Raw genomic sequence first — 24263 nt, forward strand, 5'->3', positions numbered from 1 at the left:
CTCCCATCCTCAAAAGGATGGTAGAGATTTCTGTCCCTGTCCCCCTGAATGTGCAGTTTGTAGTTGCAGACTTCAGGGCCACCAAGTGTTTATATGGTTTTGAGAGGACAAATTGGTGGATGATGGCCAAACATACAGAAAGCCACTGCTGGCTCATTAAGTCCCTGAGCTGCAAACAGGGGTTTGAACAGAGGTACAGGCTGGGAGGCTTCCCTTCTTCACCCCATTTTGGCCCTGTGTGGTATTGGGCTGGCATGATCTTTGGTCTGAACCACCATTATTACCATATCTATATGCTGGAGCTCAGCTGTCGTGTGCAAAAGTGCGTGTGCAGCAAAGACACTCGATCCACTCCTGTATCCTGACACGCTGCCCCAGAAAGAGGCATTCCTGGGGAGGTTGTTTCTGTGTTGGATTAATGTTTATCCCAAGCTTGAGCTTCTTGTCCTGTGTGAAGGAGAGAGCTAAGGGACAAGGCACTGTCCATGAGCAGGAAGCAACAACACCCTGTAGCAGGATCTACCCCACAGTGCTGTGTTTCTCCTCCAGCTTGCAACCTCCCACCACTGTCACAGACACAGACCTGGGGCTGGCTCTTTTCCCATTTAAATGCTAACTTCGGTGGCCTGAGCCAAAGCTGGGACTTCTCCAGCCATTTCTCAGTGCTAAGAGCTTTTCTACAGAACGTTAGCTCTGTCTGGCCAAGGGACGTGCCAGGTACAAGAAGACAAACCACTTTCCCACACCAGGGCCATAGTAGTGGAGGTGATACAATTTAATGCCCTTCAGGGTAATTTAACCCCTTTTCTGGAGTTCAGTGAGAGGCTGCGGGCTGCACTGAGGTGCTAAATTGTGAGAATACTCCTGTGTGCTTTCTGCTCAGCTTCAGGATCTGTACAGAGAGAAAAATGGCACACTGGGTTAGTGGAAGAGGAGATATCACTAACTGTGGCAAGTGCATTTGGGATGAGGAGTCCCCTGTCCCTCTGCAGTCAGGATGCTTGCTTTAGGCACATGGTCCACTGCTATTGAGACAAAGTCCCCATTTCTTCCTGTTATTAACTGATGGCTTCCTGCCAAGCGCAAAGCTGGTGGATCAGTATCTGCTCTGGTTTTAAGCTTAATTTTCATAATACAGAACCTCTTTTGCACATTTTGGTGTCAAGCTGTTAGGAAGCTTTGAAGCAACATGCAAAGCAAGTAAAATTAAGTTTCAAGGTCCCTTGGGAAAAAGTAGTGCCCAGCCCAACATCACAGCCTCCTGCTGAAAATACCTTTCTTTTATCTTTTATGAAGTGATTCTGTTAGTATCAAAGTATTGTTCATGGCAGCATTTTCCAGGGAGGAAGAGTTCCAGAGGAAATTATAACCAAGTGATATACTTTTTGCTTCATCTTCTGATAATGTTTTCCAACATGATAAAAGCTCTCGCACATTGAGGGGGAATGCTGGTGCCACAGACTCTGAAAATATTTCCAGTTTTGACAATACCATTACAATGGCATTTTAAAGCAGTACCCAAAGCTGGTAGGTGTGTGGGCCCAGCTTCCACACTACCCCTCCACACCACATGTCCCCATACATGTGGCACAGCCAGTGATAATGAACTTTGCAGGGCTGGAAATAATTATAGCAGAATAGGTGGGAACTATGGAAGTTCTTGTTAAATATGATGCTAACTGGGTATAATTCATTATCAATTTCCTTCATGTGGCTCCATCCAAACCTACCACAGGCATGTCAGGCCCCTTGTCCTCAGTGCAGTGCCTCCCCTTCAGTGCAAATATACAGGGCTGTGCACCAGTATTATGTGATATTAAAGTAAATTGATTTGGTATCATGTCTGCAAACTGGTCATGCCCTTCCTAGGACTGCAAGGCATATCACTAAGCAGAAAGCTGTTTTCCTTCTGTCTCATGTCTTCTTCAACTTCTGCAACTGCTCCCTGCAAGGCAGGACCCTGCTCCCTGGAACCTGCCCCCAGCTAGGTGAGAGATGCACAGATACCACAGATTTGGCCACACCGACGTAGCTCCTGCAACACAGAGCAGCCACAACAGGTGCCGGTTCTGCTCTTCCTGGTGGCTTGCCACAGGCTGCAGTGCCTCACATGGCTTCTGGCTAGCGGTGGGCTGATGGTGGTGTTCGATGGTGCTGCTGTCAGGCTCCCCTCCATAATGAACTCTGCTGTCTGTGGTGGTAGCTTTCCTCTTTTCGTTAATTTGCACAAGCTGGGAAGAGGTGTCCAGAGGTGACACTAGATTGCCTCCGGCCTGATTTCTGGTACTTAAAAATGTGGGATGGCAGAGAGTTACAGAGCTGTCCTAGTTTAACCCCAGCCACCAGCTAAGAACTACGCAGCTGCTTGCTCACTTTTCCCTCCCTCCCAGTGGGACGGGGAAGAAAACTGGAAAAGAAAGTAAAATTTATGGGTTGCGATAATGGTTCAATAGCTAAAATAAAATATTATAATAACAACAATAATAAAAAATACAATAATAATGAAAAGGAATATAATAAAAAAGAGAGAAATAAACCCCAAGAAAAGACAAGTGATGCACAGTGCAATTGCTCACCGCCCACTGACCAATGTCCAAGCAGTGATCCATCCCCTGCCAGTTCCCCCCAGTTCATATGCTGAGCATGATGTTCTGTGGTATGGAATATCCTTTGGCTAGTTCAGGACAGCTGTCCTGGCCATGCTCCCTCACAGCTTCTTGTACACCTGCTTGCTGTCAGAGCATGGGAAACTGAAAAATCCTTAACTTCGGAGAAGCACTCACTACTTAGCAACAACTAAAACTTCAGTGTGTTTTCAGTATTAGTCTCACACTAGATCCAAAACACAGCACTGTACCAGTTACTAGGAAGAAGATTAACTTTACCTCAACTAAAACCAGGACAAGGGCAAGTTGCTCCAACTTCTGCTGTTGGATCCCAACAGAAATTACTAACAACACTGTTTTCTTCAGGGCTGCTGGAGGCCCTTTACACAGCAGGACAAGTGTTGTGTGTGGGGTGCTATTTGCCACAAGCCACTTCCATGGACACAGGCTGTCAGCAGCGGTTGCTCAGCCAGGTCTGTGAGAGATGAGAAACCAGGCCTGCAAGAAACTAAGAAAAGCAGCCTGAGAAAGCAAGAGTTGAGGCTGATTGAAAAAAATGCCTCAAACACAAGACAAAAGTATGAGTCACAGGGTGCATTCTGTGGAGGCTGAAGCTGGTGAGGCTGCCCCAATAACACAGGATGCAGCTGGAGGGGGGAGCCCTGTGGAGATAGGATGGCTCTGCTCTGGGGCACCTGGGCAAATTTCAAGGGCCATCTGTCTGGTGAATGAACTTTGCTTCATTATCCACAAAATGCATATTAAAGTTATCACCCCTCAATATGCTAATGAGGGCTGTCATGATCATGCTAATGACATCATCCCATGAAACACCTCACCCCTCCACGTACATGGGATACATACACATGTGTGTTGAGCTAGGGGATGGACCCAAGGAAAGTGGGTATAAATCAAGGAGGGGGAAGAAAGGGAGGGCCCTGGAGAGAGCAGTGAAGTGAAGAAGATGGATGCAAGCGAAAAAGATGGCCGCCTCCTGGAACCCTCGCTGGTGGGATCAGCACAGAAACCCAGACCGGTGATCTGTATTTCCCCATTCCCTCTATCTCCCTCTTTTCCCTTTCCCATTAGGAAATGCAAGGCATATTGCATTGCTTGCCACAACTTGCTATAGACTTAGCCAATTATCATGTGTTAGTACATTGTGGGTAGTTAATAAATGCTTGGACTTGGAGACTTGTCCGCTCCATCGGGGATTTGCGAATCTGAGTCACTTGTCCCCCTCATCTGAGCGAGATGTGAAAAGGCCCTTGCTGTTGGATGACTAGTTGAGAAGTCCCAGGAAAAAAGACAGAGAGCAGAGTTCACCTTAGTCACTGAGGACACCCCCAGTACAGACACCAGTCTCCGTCATCCAGTCTTAGACTGCAAAGTGGAATGGGAGCAAAACCATTCACTTTGTTGGCACCTAAAACAGCTCTGGGAAATGGCACTTGTACATGACTAGCACAGCTAGAAGCCTACAGTGGACAGGGCTGCAGACAGTATAAATGTTTCCCACTAATAATGTCAAAGAAGGATAATCTTTTTCCCTCTGTAAGTCCTGCATGCAATCTTCTACAGCTCAACCAGGGCTGAAGCACAGCATGTGTGTGGAAGCAAGCACTGGAGATCATCTGTGCCTCAGCACCTGACCTTGTCTTGTACCTCTCCATGGTGAAGATGTGAACACGCACTGGGAAGGTCCTGAGGGGTTACAGAAGTCATCTCCATTCCTGTAGTCAGGGTGGGTCCAGGACAGCTGCTGCACGAGCAGCCACAATTTGTGTCCACAGCTGGATAGCTTCCCGCACTCCATCCATGGATAGTGCTTTTCAGCAGCTGTGTTTCTGCTTGAGTGCCTCCGTCTCCTGGGTTGTCCTAGCCTGGCACCTCACATCAAGGCATGGAGGTCACTCTTGGGGCTGATGGTTGCTTCTGAAATTTTGCTCAGGTCCCTTGAGGGATTTGGTGGGACTGCTTTTGTCAAGGGTCTGTTTTTCCTTCCCTAGAAGGACTTCAGCTGCCCTGAGGGATTGGCAGACTCCCATATCACCACCACAGAATCAAATCAGAGACATCTGAACTGCAGCATCTTACTTGTGGAGGACACTCAGTCTCACAGTCATGTCACACCTTGCTGGCTCAGTCCAGAGCTGCCCCTGCTACCCAACAGACTGGTGGGACTAAAGTATGGAGATGAGCCAGATGTCTCAGGTTCTGTTCACACAGGACTGGAGTGGTGTCAGTTGAGTGGGTGACCTGGCCAAGGAAATCTCTGCTCTTTGATCTTGGGCACTGCTGTCCAGGTTCCTCATCTGGGTGGGCTTGTAGTGCTGCTGGTGTATCAGCTAACCCCAAAGTCTGAGTGTGAGCTCTGCAACTCTGAGAGGCTTTCTAGAGCCATTTCCCCCCAGTGAAGGACCTGCAGCTTTGGGCCCCCATGGGCCAGTGTCTCTCCATCTGCCGGGGACTGCGGAACCGGACAGAGCCTTCCAGCTAAGGCTGGCACACTAACACACGTTGCAGGGGTGTGTGCAGTGTTCAGGGTGCCAGCCCCACTGCTTGGTGGTCGCATGGAGGATATGGGAATGTGCGCCAAGTCCTCAGCAGCTCTGTGAGCTAAGGCAAGGCGTGTGGGTGCCCTCTGTGCAGGTGATGGCAAACTCGTCAAGATGATGCTGCCAGGATGATCCCCCTGGAAAAGCACCCAGCCTTCACAGCGTACCCCTGGGCACAGACCCGGGGGCCTGCGTGCATGGCGTCAGGGAACTGCGCGCGTTGGCCCAGGCGGGCTGGCTCCCCGCGCCCAGGGAAAGGAGAGGTGCTTGACCCGTGGTGACGGAGAGGCTCTCCCCACCACTGCAGCAGAGCAAGCCCCACGCTTTCCGCGGCAGATCGCGCCCAGGGGTTGGGCACGGCCGCGCTGCCGCGCCGCACCGGACCTCCCGGGCAGAGCGCTCCGGAGCTCCGCGGGCCCCGGTCCGGCTCGGGCGCTTGGCGGCGGGCAGCCCCGAGTGCCGCCGGCACCACCCGGGCGCGGGGCGCGGCGCGGGGGGCGGGCCGGGGCGGGGACCGCGGGCGGGCGGGCCGGGCCGGGCTGGCGCGGCGCGGCTGCCCTGCGCACAGGCTGCGCGCTGCCGGACCCCCGCCGCCCGCGGCAAGGTACGAGAGCGGCGGTGGCGGTGGGGGGTCGTGGGGCCGGGACGCGCGTGGGCAGGCCGGCCGGGACACCTGCCGCGGCCTGGGGCCAGCCGAGCCCGGCGGCGCCGCGGAGCGGGGCGGGGGGCGGCCGCCCTACCCTGCGCCGGGGGTGCCGCAGCCCCCGCCGGCCCCACCCCGCTTTGTGCGGAGCCGCCGCCGCCGCCCGCAGCCGCGGGGGCACCGGCGGGCGGGGGATGCGGCGGCCGCACGGTGCCGCGGGCCTCGGGCATCCCCCGGCGTGTGGGGCGGGAGCGGGGTTTCCCCGCTGGCCGCAGTCGGGGCGGCCGCTGCTGGTCGCGCCCTCCCCGGGCAGGATGCCGGGTTCCCAGCAGCGCCCAGCCCTTGGGTTGTGCCTGCGGGTCACTGCAGGGGGGATTTTCTGTGCGGAGCGTGACAGGCCGAGGGCCGGCCCCCGGCAGGAGCCGGCCGGGCCGGGGGGGCTGCAGCGGGCCGGGCTCCGCTCCCGGGAGCAACAGGGCCTCTTGCCGACTCGGGGCAGGTGGGAGTCAGCATCATGCCGGGTGCTGCCGGCCCTGCCTGCCGGTGCAGCAGGGTTTGTCGCCTGTGTAACTTCGCTTAAGATAACAGAGAGCAGCCTCATACACGTCTCTGTGCTGGAGTCCTGGGGATTTTGGGGTGCTTGATGTCAGCGCGGGTCCCGTCTTGCGCAGAGCATGATGACAGCCACATAAATGACATCTGGGCCATCCCCTCTGGCAGCAGGGTCTCCTGGTGCCAGTTCTCCTTTCAAGGCAAGTCCTTGAAGGGGTCTTACCTTCAGGCAGCACAGCTTTAGAGGACTGCTTCTTCCCCTGGGTCTGGCTTTGGAGCTGCAGCCTCTATCAGGGACAAAGGCAGGGCCTTGCGAAGGGATATGAAATGATGCAAACAAGACCCCGTGGCCTGGGGAGGGCAGCTACGTGCAGTGTCTGGCTGAACATCCATTGTTCACCCTGTAGGGAGTGGTGCCCTCCTTGCCTTGCGCTGTAGTGCAGAAAAGCAGCCCTGCAGCATCCTGGTTGTTCCTGATCCCCCCTGTTCTTCTTACACCTCCTAAGAAGGCACTGTGTTTGCTGCAGTGACTATAGGGAATTTGCCTGGACAGGCTTAACCTCTTCTGGCTTCTTTCAAGGTGCTCAAGGGAAGTGATTTCTGCAGAGGATTTGGAGAACACTTTGGGCGGAGGTTGGGTGTTCTGTTGCCTTTTAAGCTTCGCAGCACAGGCTCCCTGGTGGGTTAACAAAGGAGCAGCCTGTGTAGCCCTGCCGTTCCCTTTGTTCTCGCACTGGCTGTGCCCTCTTTGGAGAGCTCACTCTGATCTCTCCTGGTTTGATCAGAGATAGGGAGTGACTGGTGGAGACACACCGGGAGTTCATGTTATGGTGTGAGCATTTCAGGAAACTCTAGAGCAAAGCTTCGGGAGGTAGGATAGGGGGCAGCTGGTTGTTTCTTAGAGACAAGGCAAAAAGGAGGTGTTTTCATCTGTGCTGATGTTGTTTGGTAAATTAGCATTATTGTAGACAAGCTTTAGCTCCATCAGTGAGGTATTTCAAATTCATTCAATTCATCAGGCCATCGCAACAAATCAAGTTCTGTTATCTCCTTAGAGCTACCATAGACCTGGGAAGTGCAAGGCTCAGGTGCTGGAGACATTTGGACAAAGAGGCAGACAGTTCTTCTGCCTGCACTCCAGCTCTGCTCTGAGCTCCTTCTCACCTGTCTTCCTCGGAGGCAGAGCACCTCTGCATGAGTGTGCGAGTATTGCAAGGCTGGGGGGGAGAGGGAGACTGCTGCCCTCTGCGCCAGCTGCATCAGCTTGTCCTGCAGTGTTGCTCACCTCTTTCCCATTGATCAGACCGGTTGCTGGCAGTGTCTGTGCAGCAGCTGGGCTTCCTGATAGCAGGTCAGGGTACATCCAGGTGTGGTGGCTTTGTCACTCTCTTTTTTCCCCTGGGTAGTTTCTGCCTGTGTCTTGAGTATGTTGGTTTGTCCCCTTCAAGCAGATTCCTTGCTCAGAAAATGTCAGTAATGGATATTTTGAATGTTTCTGTGTCTCTGCGTTTGTTAGTAGCTGGATAATGAATGTATTCTGGGTTGTCTGATTCCATTGCAGGTTTCAGTGAGTCTCTTTCTAGGTAGGTTGGCACTGGGCAGGCTGCTGGTCTCTGGAACCAGTTTGTGGTGCCTGTGTAAGGGCAGTTCTCCCTTGCCTGGGGACTGTCTGGACTGCCAGATGCTTGAGTGCTGTGTGGACCGTGTTTTGGGGCTGTATGCTTGAGTATTGAACAGGTCTCCATGCTGTGAGCTGCAGGTGTGCAGGCACAGGCTTGCTTCAGTGTTACAGAGACACGGAGAGAGCTGAAGCCTCTGGCAGATGCCCAGAAGTGAAAGTGATGTTTTTGAGTGAGAAACAGCTGCCTCAGGGCAAACTAGGGTAGATTTGTGTATGACCTTGCAGGTTCACATATGTTGTGGTCAGCTTGCTGCCTCTGATGTTTTTGTATTCCTTCACTCACAGAAGCTGGACACCCTGGTGCACCCTGGTTTCCACAGCAGGGATTTTGATGGGGAAGTTGTTGGAGGGTGTGTTGTGACAGGGTGTGACGTGACAGGGTGTGACAGAGACCTTCTGTAAATAAACGGGGTAGAGGGAAACTGTCCCAGATGAGTTCCCCACCATCCGCTCTTGGTTGGTGCAAGAGGACCTAGCAGATTCTTGATCTGTAATGGCCAGACCCTATCCTCCACTTATATTTAAACCTTCTCCAAGGAAGTTTGCTTGAAGTGTTTGCTTCAATTAAAAAAAAAAAATCCCACCTCCTTACCTGTGTATTCCCATCTGCCAGTTATAAACAGCAGCAGTCTTTTTTGGCAACAAAATGGTAGCCAGTATTGGCTGGTGGGCTGATGTCTGGGCAGCTGCTGAGGAACTTGCTACTAAACCTCCTGCTCAAAGCCAAGGGAACCTGTGGACCCATCCCTGGTGAGGCTGGACAGTGGCTGCTTTTTGAAACAGCTGGGGCTGGCTACCTCTTGATGCACAACAGGGCCACAGACAGTCTGGTCTCTTGCTCCTATGGCAAGAAGACACAGGAGCAATAATGTGGTGAGGTGCTTCACATGTACTCATTATTGGGCATCCATTAAGCGCACGATAAGCTGCACTGGCTGCAGAGTGCTCACTGAGGCAAGCAACCTGCAGCACATAGCAATTACACTGATGTGCCTTCTGCTTCCCCACAGGAGAAACAGGAAAGACCTTTAGATCATCCAGGAGGCTGTATGGGCTGAGAGGGTTTCACACTCACAAGGTTATCCTGACTTGCAAGTAGAAGCCAGACTCGCCTAGTATTTCCAGGGATTTCCCCTCTGTGGTATTACAGGCTTGCCCGCAATTCTCCATTTTGAAAATACACCCTGCAGGGCTCTGTTAGGGTAATGCTGATGCTTACTATTTCCAAAGCACTTTGAAATTCACGAATAGGATTTTCTGACCCTCAGCCAAGCAAAACTCTTTCTAAAGCTTGGAGACATGCTGCTGCCCATGATAGGACCAATAATAGTGTGCAGCTCCAAGCCCTGTTCTCTCTTCCCCTGTTGACGTGCTCCCTGTTCTCTTTCACACGATTTCACATTTTCCAGGGCAGTTTCGCGTCTTTCTCCCTCTCTCTGCTGAGCATCCTTCTGGGCTTTGGTTTGTGCAAGGGTTTCTTTCCAGTCTGGTGAGTCGCTGTGCTCTTTATCTCTGTGTCAGGACATCCCTACCTGAAGAGAGGAGATCTCTCACCAATGACTCTGTACTGACTCTCTCCCTCAGTGGGACAAAGTCACTGAGGAAAATGATAAGGAAGACAAAGCAGCAGAAACTCCCAGCATTTGTGTTATTTTTATCACTGAGATTGAGACAAAGTCCATGGAAACCGATTAGATAGTTTGCGAAAAGCAGGAGAGGCCAAACTTCATCTCGTTCTTCCTCCTGCAGCTTCCACCCTCTGTAGCATGGTAGTTCTTCTCCTATTGGGCATCTGTGGTGTTTTGCTTTCCAGGCTGTGGAAAGTTCGGCTCTGCCAGTACCGGTCAGCTCTCAGCGACCTTCTACATGGTTACATGTGAGGTTATTTAAAACCAGTTATTTAAACCAGTGTTTCACAGTGTTTGCCCTAAGCAAGAATACACAAATCTTGAAAAATAGAAACTTAGAAACATAGAAGAGTGTAGCTAATATATTGCCTGAAACGCTGGCACAGTTGCAGTGCTCCTTTCTAAGGAACCTGACATTGATGTTATTAGGAATGCTGTCTTTACCGGTAACGTGAATGATGCCAGGAAGGACCAATCTTGCTTGTCATCCTCTAGTTTCTTCCATTCTGTCTGGTCACTGAAAGGAGCCTGTGCTGTCAACAAAATTGCAGGTTAATAGGCACAGAGAACCCAGACAGCTCTTTAATTGCATTAGACAAATAGAAGAAGTCAAAGATTGTCTTGCTAACATCTACTTAAATGTAATTATTTCACATTATTTTTCTTTGCCATTTTGTCTAATTTAATTTGAATACCAAAATACATACACAGAGGAACAAAAACAAAATCAGAATAGCATTGCTCCAAGTTCCTGCTCTCATAAGATTCAGGTCCTCCTACATGTAAGAGGCTCTTCTCCTTACAGTCAGGGAGCATCAGAGTCTCTCTTCTGACCCCTTCTGTCTGTGGTCATGGTTGTGGCTGATGTTTCTCTTCAAATTTGCAAAGGGCTTGATGTCAGTAACTGATGCCTGAAGTCTTAATTGAAATGATTGATTTTGCCAGTGATAGCCTGGCATCTGACATCTTCCATAGAAATCAGTAGGAGTTCAGTTTTAAAAATCATGGCACTCATTTAAAGTCTTAATAGGGATTGAAGGGCTTGACTTTATGGTCCCTTGCATCTATCTGAGGTTTGTGCCTGCTACCGTACATTAAGCGCTGTGCAGTAGCTATGGGTGTGATGCACCCTGCGAGGCAAACCAAGTCTTGGAGCAGAAAATCTCAACCCCTCACTGATATTTTATAAGTAACAGCTCAAGAGGAAAGCTGACACTTTTGTCTTTCTTGGTGTTCAGGTTGTGTTTTGGTAACTCTTTGTTCCTGTGGAGTTGAAAAGATCAGAAACCTCTTGTGTCTTTATAGATAATAGATTCTTCAAACTGGCTGACAAACCAGAACAAGAGCCAGAAGCTGGAAACAGAAGTTATTATTTGGCAAAATAATTAGGCAGTTGTGTTTTTAGCAGCAAAGAGGAGGAATCGTGGGAAGAGTTTCCTGGGATGGTGCATTGCTAGAAACTTGAACAGGATGATCCTCTGAATATCATCACTCAGTGCAGGCAGCAGTGTTCCCTGGAAGTAGGTGACATCTCTCAGCCTGCCATTAGATGAACAGCAACTATCTGGCATCCTGCAGAGATTTTTTTCCCAAGCTTGTCACCTCCGAAGCATCCTGTATCACCATGGTGGAGAGCATACACTCCTCTCTCCGAGCTCTCAGCATGTTCTTCTGGGCTTTGCCTTTAGTGCCCCAAGGTGGTATATCCTTTTTCCCCAACATAACAGCTAACTTCCTCTCCTGAGTTTTGTTTTATGGTCACTGGAGGGATGGCCATTTGAAGGCAGGAGTCCTCTGAGCCACTTTGGATACTGACTGCAAGTAGAGATGGACTTCACTGATTGTGCTGGCAGGACATCTGGAGAGGAGGAGTTACATGACTCATCCTCATGGAGACAAAGCACTGTGTATGACTAGTACCTAGTACCTGCCTCTGCGGCTGGTGTGTATTGACTGACTGAGGTCATAGTTATTAGCCAGACAGGGGCTTAGCAGGATGGTTTGCTTGCCTGTAGTACCTCCACCTTTGGATATTTTCAGAATTCATGTGGACAAGGCCCTGAGAAACCTGGCCTGATTTTTAGAGGCTGACCCTGCTTTGACCAGGAGTTTGGCCTACAGACTCTCAGAGGCCCCTTCCACCCTGAATTTGCTTGTCATTCTGTGATGTGAAAACCTTGTAATGATATCAGGAACCAAAGTTCTAAGGAGTTAAACCAAGGAAACCTGTAGCTTAAGTCCACATGGAGAGTCTGCCTTGGTCCCTATCTTCCATGCTTCTTTCCCAATGCTTATGCTGAGTATTGAACTTGGATGAGTGGTGAGAATCCCTAACTTTCTGCTGCAGCACATGCATCTGCCTTATGGGTCCATCCACTGGATGAAGGCAAAATATCAAGGATGTCCTTGTGTATATTGTGGTCATCCTTGAAGTTTCAAAAAACATTTAAATAAAGCTTATCAGGCTGCTAGCTTGGGGAATCTCTTACTGCTGAGAGCTTGGTTTTGGTGCCCAGGCCTTTGTGGGCTGTTAGTGGAACAGGACTTCTTAAGCTTAATTGAGAGTAGATCTGTTTGATGTGTAAAGAGGAAACTGAAGCAACAGTTTCTCCACCTTCTCATTCAATTTTGAGAAACCAGTAAAACAGTCATAATCTTGTGTATGGTTTTGTGTATTTCAGAAGAGTGTTCCAGTGTCTTACCTACTCTTCCTTCCCTGACAGCATGACTTGCAACATGAACTTTTCTGTGGCTTCATGATAGCTTGTCTCTTACATTAAAAAAAAAAAAAAAAAAAAAGTGTTTATAGTCTTGTCTTTGCCTGTCTTGCAGTCAAAGTCAGCTGTGGGGGTTTGGAAGATTTATGGCACAGACACTGTAAGTGGCACTAAAAGAGTTTCACTCATCTTTTGCTTTTGTGAGGTACTGGTGCCACTGGCAGTACAGGCAGATGATTGCATGGTGTCTTAATCTGTAAGTCTGGAAATCTGCAATTGTCTTGAACTCCTGCAGAAAGGCAAGTCTTCACCAAGAAATTCAGATCTTTATTTTGAGGTCTTTCTAAAAACCTTTCCCTTTTTATACTTCCATATCTTCCTGTGTCATTGTCTGCTGTCCTTCCTGTGCCAGGGGTTCCCTGGCATCGCAGGGCACCGAGGTTGTCACTCAGAGTAGCGATAGCACCCACCTGCAGCCCTCAGGTCTGCTCAGGGACCCCTTTGTGGGGACGGTTCCCACCTGCTGTCATCTCTGGCTGAGCAAGAGCTGGGAGTACAGTGCTGACTCTCCCCTGGCTCTGAGCTCTCTGAAAAAGTTTCCTGGAGCCTGAAGACTTTCTCTGGTACTGAAAAGCCCTAATGCAGATGTGATTTCATGAATACATAAAAGGTATCCAGAGAAAGCTGCATATTCAGTCAGGTGCAGTGTGGCCCAGTGTGTCCTACCCAGGGCTTTTCTTCTCACTCTTCTTCACACAGACAGTCTTTGTTTTTGCTGCCTGAGGCATGGAAGTCACGGCACAAGCTGGCTGGCATGCATTATGCCAGGAGTTCAAATACTGCTTAAATTCACAGCCCGACTTCAAGAGGTGTGCTACCTTTCCTTCGTTTTTTTTTTTTTTTTTTGTTTCTTCCTTTCTGCTGATACTGTGGAAAGATCAAATACTGTCTGGAAACATCTACAGTGCAGTTGTCTTGAATGCCCCATGCAGTGCTAGCTTTCTGCAGCTCATTGAGGGCCTAGTAGTGCAGAAGAGAAGGCAGAGAGGGACAACTGCTTAGCTTGGAAGAGGTATGCCTGAAAAGGGATATGACATATGGCCTTTGACATATGGTTGGATGATGAGATGAAGAGTTCAGATAGGGAGTGATTGTTCCTCTGTTTATCACTGCCCAGGAACTACAGGATACAGATAAACAGTGGAACTCATTGACAGGATGTTGGGGATTTGGTTCATGAAAAGCCATTAGATTAATGTATGCAGGGAAAATCCATTAGGGCTGGCTAAACAGACAGATAAGCCTTTGGCTCAAAAAGTCCCTGAGGCACTGATGCCCAGAGCTGACTCAAAGGCAGAGGAAAGATCATGTCAGTATGGATGTTGTCTATGCTGGAGAAATAAGCTGGCATGAAAAGTAGCAATGGTAGAGGGACAGAGGTTGAGCCTCTATCAGGGAGCTCAGCTGGAATGTGGAGGTTCTGCCAGGGGTGCTCCCCAGCTGGAAGGGTTGGAGAGAGAGGTGGTGCATCAGGACAGAGCTGGAAGATGATCAAAACTCATACTGGAGGAGATACACAAAGAGGCTGGCAGGAATGAAGTATGTAGGAAATAAACTACTCTATGGGAGAAAAGGCTGATCTTCCTTGCTGATAGATGGGAGTGAAGAGGGGGACTGGTCACAGGAAGCAGTGATCCTGAACAAAATGATCAGAGATGGAAGAACACCCAGAACTAGTATAAGAGAGCAGTACTTGGAGGAGAGGAGGTGGAGAAAATAGTCTGTCTGATGACAGGCAAGGCTGAAGGTCAAACAGAGAGGGATGTCTATGGAAAAATGTCTGCACAGTGACTGATCTCACCTCTCTCTTAACTATAGCCACATCTATGATGCAAGAGGAGTAGACCTGTGGAGTGAAAGAGTGGTACCAGAGCTTCATATCCACAGACATTTTGGATGTTTTAATTTGACCCAGCTGCTCTCATTATCAGATGGTGTGCATTGGGCTCTGATCCTTGAATGATTTTAATTTCATCTGGAGGGAATCCTGTATGCATGCTCCAAAATGGCTTTGCAATGCAAACTGGAGTGCAGTAAATGGCAGCAATAAGGAGATTTGCTTCAAAAGAGTACTCCCAGTCTGAACCAAGGACTACTTCTGCACTTGTACTGATGGATTTGGTTCAGAGTGATGCCACTGGTTTCCCAGAGACTTTGCATTTGCCAAGCCCAGTGGGTGAATGAATGGGCACAGAATCTCATTTCCCTGGCAGGAAATCCTCCCACTTCGTCAGCATCAGTCAAAACCAGACTAAGAACCAAAACGAGCAAAACTGAACTCACGATCTCTGCTCTACATGGTGAATTGATTTTAAAACTTAGTGATGCTGCAGAAGAAAGTGGTGGCTATTATGTCTCTTAACACCTGCCTTTGCCATGTTCTCTCACTGGCTTGATGGGGCCTGCTGTTAGAGAGCTCAGAATTGTGTTAGGAGTTTTCCAAGGAACAGAGAGATGTCAAGTCTGATTTGATCAGCTAGTCAAAGAGAAAAGCCTCAACTGGAATCATAAAGCAATTCCACAGGTGCTGCACAGGTGTGGGAGAGCTCCCCATACTTCTCTTTTCTGTTAGCCTCTGAATGTTTTTTGCATGCAGATGATGCTGCAGAGGAGGTGAAAGAACTCTCTAGCTGTGGGCTTCAGAGAAGACCACTGGTGCTGCCTGCCACCTTTCAAAGAACAAGGTCCTGCTGTCATTGCTCCCAGAAGGACAGGGATTGTTTCCCTTTGTTCCTGGCTCACAACTGGGAAACCCACAGCTGCTTCTTCTCTAGTCCATGGTAGTAGGTGCCTGTGTCTTTTGCTGCCAAACCAATTTATTAACAGTGGGGTGCAGCTCCTGGAAGGGCAGTTACAGAGCCAGACTCTTCTTGGCAGTGATAGATAGTGTAACAAGGAGAAAAGGACACAAGCTGCAGCGGGAGGAAGTAGGTCAGACGTTAGACCTTTAAAGCTGCATCCCTAGGAGGGTGGTGCAGCCCTGGAATCAGGCAGGTGGAGGCCTTTATCCTTGGGGGTTTTGAAGGCTCCACATCCACTCTGATACAGAGCTATGGGCAGGTTCACTTGAGGCTGGTCTGGAGACCACCAGAGGCGAGGTCCCCTAGACTGTGTCCTTGCATTTGTGCTTGTGCTTTCCTCCCCAGAGACTCAGAGCCAGGTTAGTGTCCCAGCTCTGTAGCAGCTTCTATTTTCACCTGGTTGATCAGACTCTCAGTTTTCCCAGGTAGCTTCAGAGGTTAGATTGTAAGGCCAGGCCTGGTCTCGCTGGCCAGAATCTCGTAATGTCCTGCAACCATTCTAGCCTGTGGGCTGGTAGATACACAAACATTCAGTCATGGAGGAATGTGGTTATGGTAGATCACGGTAGTTGTAAGGGCTGTATCTTCAGACATTCAAGTGAAGAGTGTAACCTCCAAACCTTCACCGAACTCAGGATGAACATCTGCACTTGGTTTATTTCCAGTGCCTCGCCATTTTACTGGCCACTTCAGATTTCCTAATGTATCTGTGTCCTGGTAGCATCCACAACTCCTCAGCTGGGAAGAAGAGGTTTGGGAAGAACTCTGGTTAGCCCAGTGGATGCACTTTGATTCTTGTGGGCAACTAACTAAGGTCTTGGGATTCCTTGAAGGTGGTCAAACTCCCAAAAACGGTGATGCTCAGCTTTGCTGCAAGGAAAGCCTTCTGTACAGTAGCCTTTGGCAGAGTCACCCCATCTGCCAGATGTCTGCAGGCATGCTTAGATGTCACAATAAAGAGCAGTGGGACCAAGCACCCCTACCTTCCCAAACAATGTGGCAGGCTACTTGAGACCCAGCTGCATCTTTTCAGTGGGGAGCTGAACCTTGGTTGCTGAAACTCAGAAGCTGTCTTGGCCTTGAGTATCAGGAAGCTTTTGCCTGTGAAGTAGGAGAGTGAAAGCATAGTGTTCTGGTTTCAGGAGAAACTGCTGAGCTTGCAGAGGGTAAGATAATGAGTTTTTCAAGGCTGCCTTTCTGACTAGAAATGTGGCAATGTCTCTTAAAGTTTGTGCATTTCACCACTTCCTTTTTTTAATGAGTTTTTGCAGGGTGGGAACGTGGAGGAGTCTTCCAGTTTTTATTGTCCTTTGAACTGGGATTGTTGTATTTGCTTTTCTTTCATAACAGCAAGATCTTGCCAGGGTAGGAAAGCTCTGTAAGGTGGAATTTGCCCTCTCATTGAATTCAGAAGGACATTAGTACTCACAAGGAAGTTGATAAGCAATAATATTTTCTTTGCTGCCCAGGTAACCGGCAGAGTGAAAGAGGGTATTGTCTCTGGAGAATGTGGGCAAGTCAACTTTATCTTTCTGCTGGAGTACACAGGCTATCTTGGAAAGCTGGAAGTGAACCAGGGGAAGGAGGGTCTTGCTCTCTGAAAAGGCTGGGGTGGCCTCATCCTCTGCTTCAGTCATATTGTCTCTTGCCCTTCCTGTGAGCTTGGATAAGCCTAATGAAAATGAGCTGAGTTTCAGGGTCATTTTGAGTTTTGCCAGCGTTTCACACTCCCTCAGTCCACTACTGTGTTTCTTAAAGGCCATGTTGGTTGAAGCCATTTTGTCCTCAATGCATCATCTTTCTTTCTGGCAGGGTAGGGGCACCACATGAAGCAGACACGGTACACATGGTGAAGGGGGCAGCCGAACTGCCAGAAAATAGTGCTGCCTCCAAGGGTGGGATCATCCTTGGAGGATTCCCCTGTCCCTTCTGGGACTCACAAACTGACTTTGCATTGACCGAGTACAAGTTTCTTCACACTTGTTGGAGGGTGGGCTGTGCCCTTCAGCTTGATTTCTAGCTGACGTTGGCTTAAAGATACCCATGAAGCAAATTTTCCTGCAGCCTGGGGGAATTCATGTGTAGTGAGGTGGTGTTTCACTCTCAGTGCCTGAGTGAGAGGCGTGAACCTTCAGGAAGTGGAGCTCTAGGCGCCATTGGCAGCAGTGAGGGTGCCACAGATGCCTCAGGCTCCTTTGCTCCTGGTTGAATCTGGTTGTTCATGGGAAGAGCGATGCTTGTCAGGCCACTGCAGGGAAGCCGAAGGTCTGCCAACAGACCCTCCATGGGCACTTCCCAGCCCCTGGGGAGTTCCCAGCCCCATGGCTTCCTAAGCAACCTGTATGCTCTCAGCCTGCTTTATGCCTCACATGAGGGGAAAAACAGCCCCTCATGAACTTCAGCAAAGATAAATGTCAACAACTGTCCCTGATTTGCAGCAGCTCCCTGTAGTGGTGCAGGCTAGGTCTGACTGGCAAGAGAGCAGCTCTTCAGTGAAGACCACAAGGGTTGTGCTGAGCAGCAAGTTTGACCAGAGTCATCTGGGTAACTTTGCAAGCCCTGCAAGCAAACTGCAGCCTGGGCTTCTCCACAAGACTGAGGGCAGACGGATTTCCCTAGGAGGCTGTGGGATCTCCAGCCTTGTCGATCTTCCAAACTCAGCTGGACAGTCCGAGCAACATGACATGCCTTTGTAGTGAGCTTTGCTGGGGGCTGAGGATAGGACTTGGAACCTCCAGAAGTGCCTTCTGGCCTAATTTTTCCCTGTGTTTATGTATGCTTTATTGTAATAATTTCTTTTTGCTTCTCCCACTTGTCCCAGGGGAGGCTCAAGTACACATTCAGTGTCAGGCTTGGAAGAGACCCCAGCAATAAAATAAAGAATGGGTGACAATTCAGCCAGTACTTCATGATGTGGCTTCGCTTCACAATGTTCTGGGGGATTCTACCCAACATACAGTCTTGGGCTCCTCGTCAGGTCGGGTGATAGGAGAGTCTGGGACTCTTGGCAGATGCATGAGGCTGTGGTCTCTGCCAGTTTTTCTCTTTGCTTTTTTTCCCTGCTCCTGGCCATTGCCACTGGCTGTGCTGGGATGACCCAGTTAAAAATAACCTGGTATATAGCAGCTATAACAAGCTATTTTTGTGAGGCACATATGCTTCCCTGTCTATCTCCCTGCTGTGCCAGCATGACAGTAGAGCACAGCTATGGAGTAGTACCAGGTGGTGGGGATGTGGTGATACTGTGAGCTGGTGTCACTATCAGGGATTTTTTTATGCTGGACCCTGTTGGGTGTTGCTGCCTGCCTTAGGGAATGCATTGTGGTTTCAACTTTGACTGAATACAAATGCAGTTAGAAAGCTCATCCAGGATGGCCACTGGTTTTTTGCTGTCTCAGCCCTGCTGTGTGGAGAGTGGTCTTGTTTCACTCCTGACAGCCCTAGCTTGCCCCTGGACATAAGTGCTTAAAACTGTTTTGAGTTTCATAACACTTGTTCTATCTTCTAACATGAACAAAATTAGCATGATATGCGTTATGCATTTTGCCAAGTTTGGAGCTTTGGTATGTCCTTGCCCCTTAGTGGGCTTCTTTGAGGGTCCTCACTAGAAGGATGCTCTGAGTTGATGTAGCACTAGCTGGTGGCGATGTTTGTGGGGTGCAGGGCTGCAGTGGGCTCCTGGAGTCTTGCAGTTCAGTTCAGGCCAGGTCTCTATGCAGTGTTTACCTTCCCTGGCCCAAGTGGCAAAAAGTACTGGAACCTGTTTCTGCTTGTCATCCAAGCAGATGATGTCTGTGTCAGCGGAGGAGCCACTGTCTTGCCTCTCCACCTAGTACCCTCTGCGTAAGCTTTGATCTCCTGCTAGCATGGGGGAAGGTCTGGCATGCCTCCTCCCAGGGACACATGTGAGAGCTCACGTCCTGCCCTGGCCAGTGTGCGTGGACAACAAGGGGCAAGAGGGGCTGCTGTGCCTGCTCAGAGAAAGGTCTGGGCCTCGCTGTTTTGTGGATGAGGAAATCAACACATTTCCATCTTGAGCGACTCCTTCACTCCCTGCCTCATCTCTTCTCATTGCCTCGACCACCAGGAGACAATGCACAGGTGCAGAGCATAAACTGCTGACACCAGCGTTTCAAACTAACCCAGCCTTACTCATGCATATGTATGTTTGTGTTATGTAACCCAATGAATATGTATATCTACACTCTATAAGTTTTTGGTAAAATGTGCTGAAGGTGTGCAAGCTTTGTGGAGCGCTCCCCTTGCACCTTGGCACCAGAGTAAGCATACCTGCTTTATAACTGAGTTGTAGAGTCTGTTTCTGCGAATCAGTGGACATGGACAAAGCACCACATCTCATTACCTGCTTTGCCTCTGAAAATACAGGGGTTTGATCTTATGACAGGCTTGGTTTGGTGAAGGGTCTCTGGAGGGGTTCTGTGGTTATAAGGCTGCTTTACAGCACAGGAGAGGGATGTGATAAGTGCGCTGTGTGACTGGTGGGGCTACCTTGCCCCTCTTGGGAAGGAGAGGGTGCCTGGGCAGGCCTGCAGGCTGTGAGCTGCTGCTTCTGGGGGGTGGCACGTGTCTGTTTCTGAAACTGGACTGAAACCTTAGTCTGAGCTCCCTTAATCTGAGCCCCGTAACGGTGGGTGTGGATCCTTTAGGAGCAAAAGACAAAGAAAGGCAATTGATAAAATCAAGGTCCATCGTAGGATGGCTGATTTAAAAGGCTGGTTCCCAGCTGGCCGATTTAAAAGGCTTCCAGCTCTGGTAGCAGATAGGGTTGTTTTTCTAAGAATATGCGTCTGAGCAGCTGTAAAAAGGTCCTGCTGCCTGATAGAAAGGCGTGCTGAAAGGTTTTTATTTGCTACTGTGGATTGATTGGAGTACAGATGCTCTGCTCTGGAAGACGTACTGCATTATTCATGTAGTAGATACCTTTGCTAAAAGCTAATGCACAGCCTGGAGGCTAGGAGAAGTGGTACAGTCCTTTGTGTGGTTTTGTTGATTCACTAGAGAGCCTGGCTTGCTTTTAAGCTTTTTTTTTTTTTTTTTTTTTTTTTTTCCCCCCCTGAATACTGAGATTGATAAAGCAAATTGAGGAATGCGAGATCACTTAGCTAATGGCTCTCCACCTCCTTTCTTGTTTACAAACTATTCCCGGCTTCCCTTTTTTTTTTTTTTTTAATGCATTATTCATACAAAACAGCTTGCTAGACTGGTCCTGTTTGTGAGACTTCACCCTAACTCAGTTTTCTTGTGGCACCAATTTAAACTGCTTCCCTGACGGGACTCAAGTGTCTGAGATGCGGTATGCATGCCAACACGTGGTTTGAAAACCAAGTGTCTGCCGTAACAGTGCCCCAGGCTGGAGTCTCCATTAATGCATATTCAGTAGTCTTATCCGTGAAGATTCCTGCTGTTGAATGTAGACACTGGGGCACCCACCACCAGCAGCAGGGCTGTGGGAGACAGCTCCTATGTTTCTGCGTGCTGGGCTCAGTGGGCCATCATCAAGCATGGGATCTGAGATAGGGGCCCTCTTTTTGTGGGAAGAGTCACAACTGCAGCATGCATGCTTGTCCCAGAGATCTCCTTCTGAGCTGCTGGCAGCTGGCAGTGTGCACTTCTTGCAGAAACAGCTTATACTGCAAACCCTGGAGTCAAAGACAGGACATGCTTTTCCTGCTTGCACCATATCTGGTGGGGAGAAGACCTTACTGGACTGAGAAAGGGAGACTTTGTTTTTCAGTTGTGGTCACTGACTTCAGTTGCATTAGTCTGGGGGTGGAATGCATAAAAAGCCAGCCTGGGAACTATGAGGAGCGGCTGAGGGAAGTGGGGGGGTTTAGTCTGGAGAAGAGGAGGCTGAGGGGAGACCTCATCGCCCTCTACAGCCACCTGAAAGGAGGGTGCAGAGAGCTGGGGATGAGTCTCTTTAACCAAGTAATAAGCAACAGGACAAGAGGGAATGGCCTCAAGTTGCACCAGGGAAGGTTTAGACTGGGTATCAGGAAGCATTTCTATCCAGAAGGGGTTGTTAGGTGTTGGAATGTGCTGCCCAGGGAGGTGGTGGGGTCCCCATCCCTGAGGTATTTAATAGTCACATTGACACAGCGCTGAGGGATCTGGTGGAGTTGAGAATGGTCAGTGTTAGGTTGATGGTTGGACTAGATGATCTTCAAGGTCTTTTCCAACCTAGATGATTCTGTGATTCTTTATCTTTCTGTGGCTCCCTTTGCTGTCTTTTAGCAACTGGCTGTCAAGTGACATGGTCAGTGCCATGGTCCAGTGGCCAGGTTGTCCGTCTGGGGACTATGAACTGACAGCCCTCACTTCCAAGGCAACATCCTTGTAGGCAGGATTTTGCTTCTCAGACTAGAGTTGTGGAAGAGGCAACTGCCTTTGTTTGCCCTCCATTAGGCGGAACCAAACTGTGAGCGAAGAGGTGAAAACCACGTTTATTACTCTCATAACAATAAATCTGTAGCCTCTGAGCTTGTAGTATGGTTTGAGATGACACATACAGATGGTATTTAAAGCTCTGGATTGCTGCATAATCATGTTGTTTGGTTGACTTTGGACCCAAAGGAATTTATTACTGATAATTTCTCCTTGATAGTGTTATTACAGCAGAAGTGGAATTTGGACAACAAGGTGCACCTGGGGGTGCGTGACCTGCTCTCTTGCAGATGTGCCTAGGAGAGCATCCATGGCTTGAAGGGGACCTCATCTTAAGCTGTGAAGCTCAGAAACCATTTGGTGTGACAGGTTTGAGAGAAGCTGCACCAGAAACAAAAGGGTCTGTGCTTATTTGGCACCCAACCCAGGGGGCTGATGGCTGGTGATGAAGTTCTGAGGGCTCTGATTTTGTCTTGAAGCAGTAGATCAAGACAGAGTGTGATAAAACATCTGTAAAAGGCAGGATACTGTTTCATATGTGTATCTTACAAGTTGTAGATAACACTGACATTTCTGTTTGCCTTCAGGGTTACCTTTTTGAGGATGTACTCATCTTACATTTTTAAACTTTGAGGATGGAAGTGTGGGTGGATTTTTTTTAAAAAATGCAAACTTCAAAATGTAAACCTGAGAGTCTCGAATTAGTGAAAAATGTTGTCTGGATAAGGATTGGAGCCAGCATGCCAACCTGTAACATGGCTGTGGCAAATCCATGCATCATGGAAAGGGAAATGCCTAGCGTAGACCAGCAGGGCCATATGGCACAGCTGCTGTGTGCATACGCTGCAGAGAAATGACTGGCAAAGGGCCACAGTTCGACATTCTGGACCTAAGAGGTGCTGTTTTGCTGATTAAGGATGCCAGTTAAACTCGGACACCAGAGTGAAAAGAGTAGGCGTATTTTACTGGTGATAACCAAATAATGTAACAGTAAAACATGCTGTAAGAAAAGGCAGAATAATGCACCTAAAGCAACAAACAGGAAAATACAGGGTAATGCATCAAATCATTACTACCAGAGAAAGGTAACAGTGATTAAGAAAGATCCATCACCACTTACTTGCACATCACCACCATCCACCCCGCAGTGGCTGGGCAGCCCCGGTCACAGCGAGGGTTTGCAGAGCCTGTCCCGGCAAGGGGGAAATCCTACGTGGTGCCTCCACCCGTAGGTGAGGCTGCCAGAGTCACGGCAAAGGGGCCCAGACTATAGACCAGAGATCGACAGGCCAGAAGAGCTGGCACCTTTGCTTTGAGAGGAAAATTTCTGGTTTCATTCTCCTGTTGGATTCCACCCAGAGCCTGGCCAGGGCTCAGGGGGGGAAACCAAGGGAGTTTCTAACAGGGCCAGATACTCGGGTTCTCAGCCTTGAACAGGCTAAACGCGGGAAGTTGGATACATTCTCTCAGCATTTTGTCCTCACTACTGATTATATTCTAGGCTGCATCTTTCACTAGCTAGTTTACATTGTTAATGATTCCATACTAAGTTAGCAGCTTCGGCTTGGGGCCTGTTGTTCAGGCTGCAGTATTTCAGTGCTTTAGCACTTTTTACTTCAGCATAAGTGCATCATTATAACTTAGTACAATACCTACTAGCACAATGGTTATCAGTTATAAAATATACGGGATTCATCTATAATTCATCTGTAGGTCAACCCTGGCTTGGGCCTGTTGTCCAAGCCTTAGCACTTCAGGTGTATGATAGATTACTTGCAAAAGCAATCAAATTGTCAGGAATGCATAAATTTTCCAAAGAAAGTGTTCTCTGGGGGTTCTCCCCCACCCCTTTCCTGTGCAGGAAAAGACAGAATTTCTGTTTTGAAATTAGAGAGTAGTAACTGGAATAAAAGGAAGAAGAAAAGAAAATGGGATTGATAGAGTTATCTGTGAAGCTGTGAAGTGTGAGCTGTGGTTGTTCTCTGGATTTCTAGAGCTGTTGCTTTCCATGTACTGCAAAGCACAGACACCTTTACTTATCCTGTTATTACCGTTGGGCTTTCCAGGCATATTTATGTGGGAATACTGTTTCAGCAGAAGCTAAAGCCTGTAATTGCATTAATACAATCACAGCAGTGTTGCTGGTCCACCTTGGCATGAAGAAACTAATCCGAAAGCAGTACTTCTCACAGGGCAAAAGGTGAAGATGCTGCTCATCCCCATCTTGCCTGTAGATAAGCACGTCTGCACAGGGGCATTTGTTGGCGTGCTGACCGCACTCAGTGCAGGCAGGGGTGTGAGGCAGTCTGTCCTGCAGAGAGCTGCTAGGATGCACAGCACTACAGGCAAGACTTTCCACAGCAGCAGCAAGACTTTGTGCAGCCTGAGAAGGTGTGCTGTGACAAGATGTGTCCTGGCTCACTTGATTTTGAATTTGGACTCCTGGGTGTTGCTCCAGATCTCTGGTCACAGGAGAGACAGGAGCTCTTCTCCTGCTGCAGTTGAGGCTTTCTGTGAGTGACCTGCTCAGAGATACTTGGTGTACTGGACATGGAGCTCAGTCTTGTGTGTTGGAAAAACCTCCTCCCGAAGCCCCATAACAACAAGAGCTT

At 49.0% G+C, this 24263-nt stretch overlaps 1 protein-coding gene across 2 annotated transcripts in view; it reads left to right on the forward strand.

The window, feature by feature from the left end:
• Positions 1-5702: 5702 nt before the first annotated feature.
• CORO2A (coronin 2A) overlaps positions 5703-24263 on the forward strand; it is a 61960-nt gene continuing 43399 nt past the window's right edge. For both annotated transcript variants that reach the window (XM_074932274.1, XM_074932275.1), the window contains exon 1: positions 5703-5768. The gene's annotated coding sequence lies outside the window, so the exon portion shown is untranslated. The remainder of the gene's footprint in view (positions 5769-24263) is intronic.

This window comes from Athene noctua, chromosome Z, assembly GCF_965140245.1.
Source record: "Athene noctua chromosome Z, bAthNoc1.hap1.1, whole genome shotgun sequence".
NCBI lineage: Eukaryota > Metazoa > Chordata > Aves > Strigiformes > Strigidae > Athene > Athene noctua.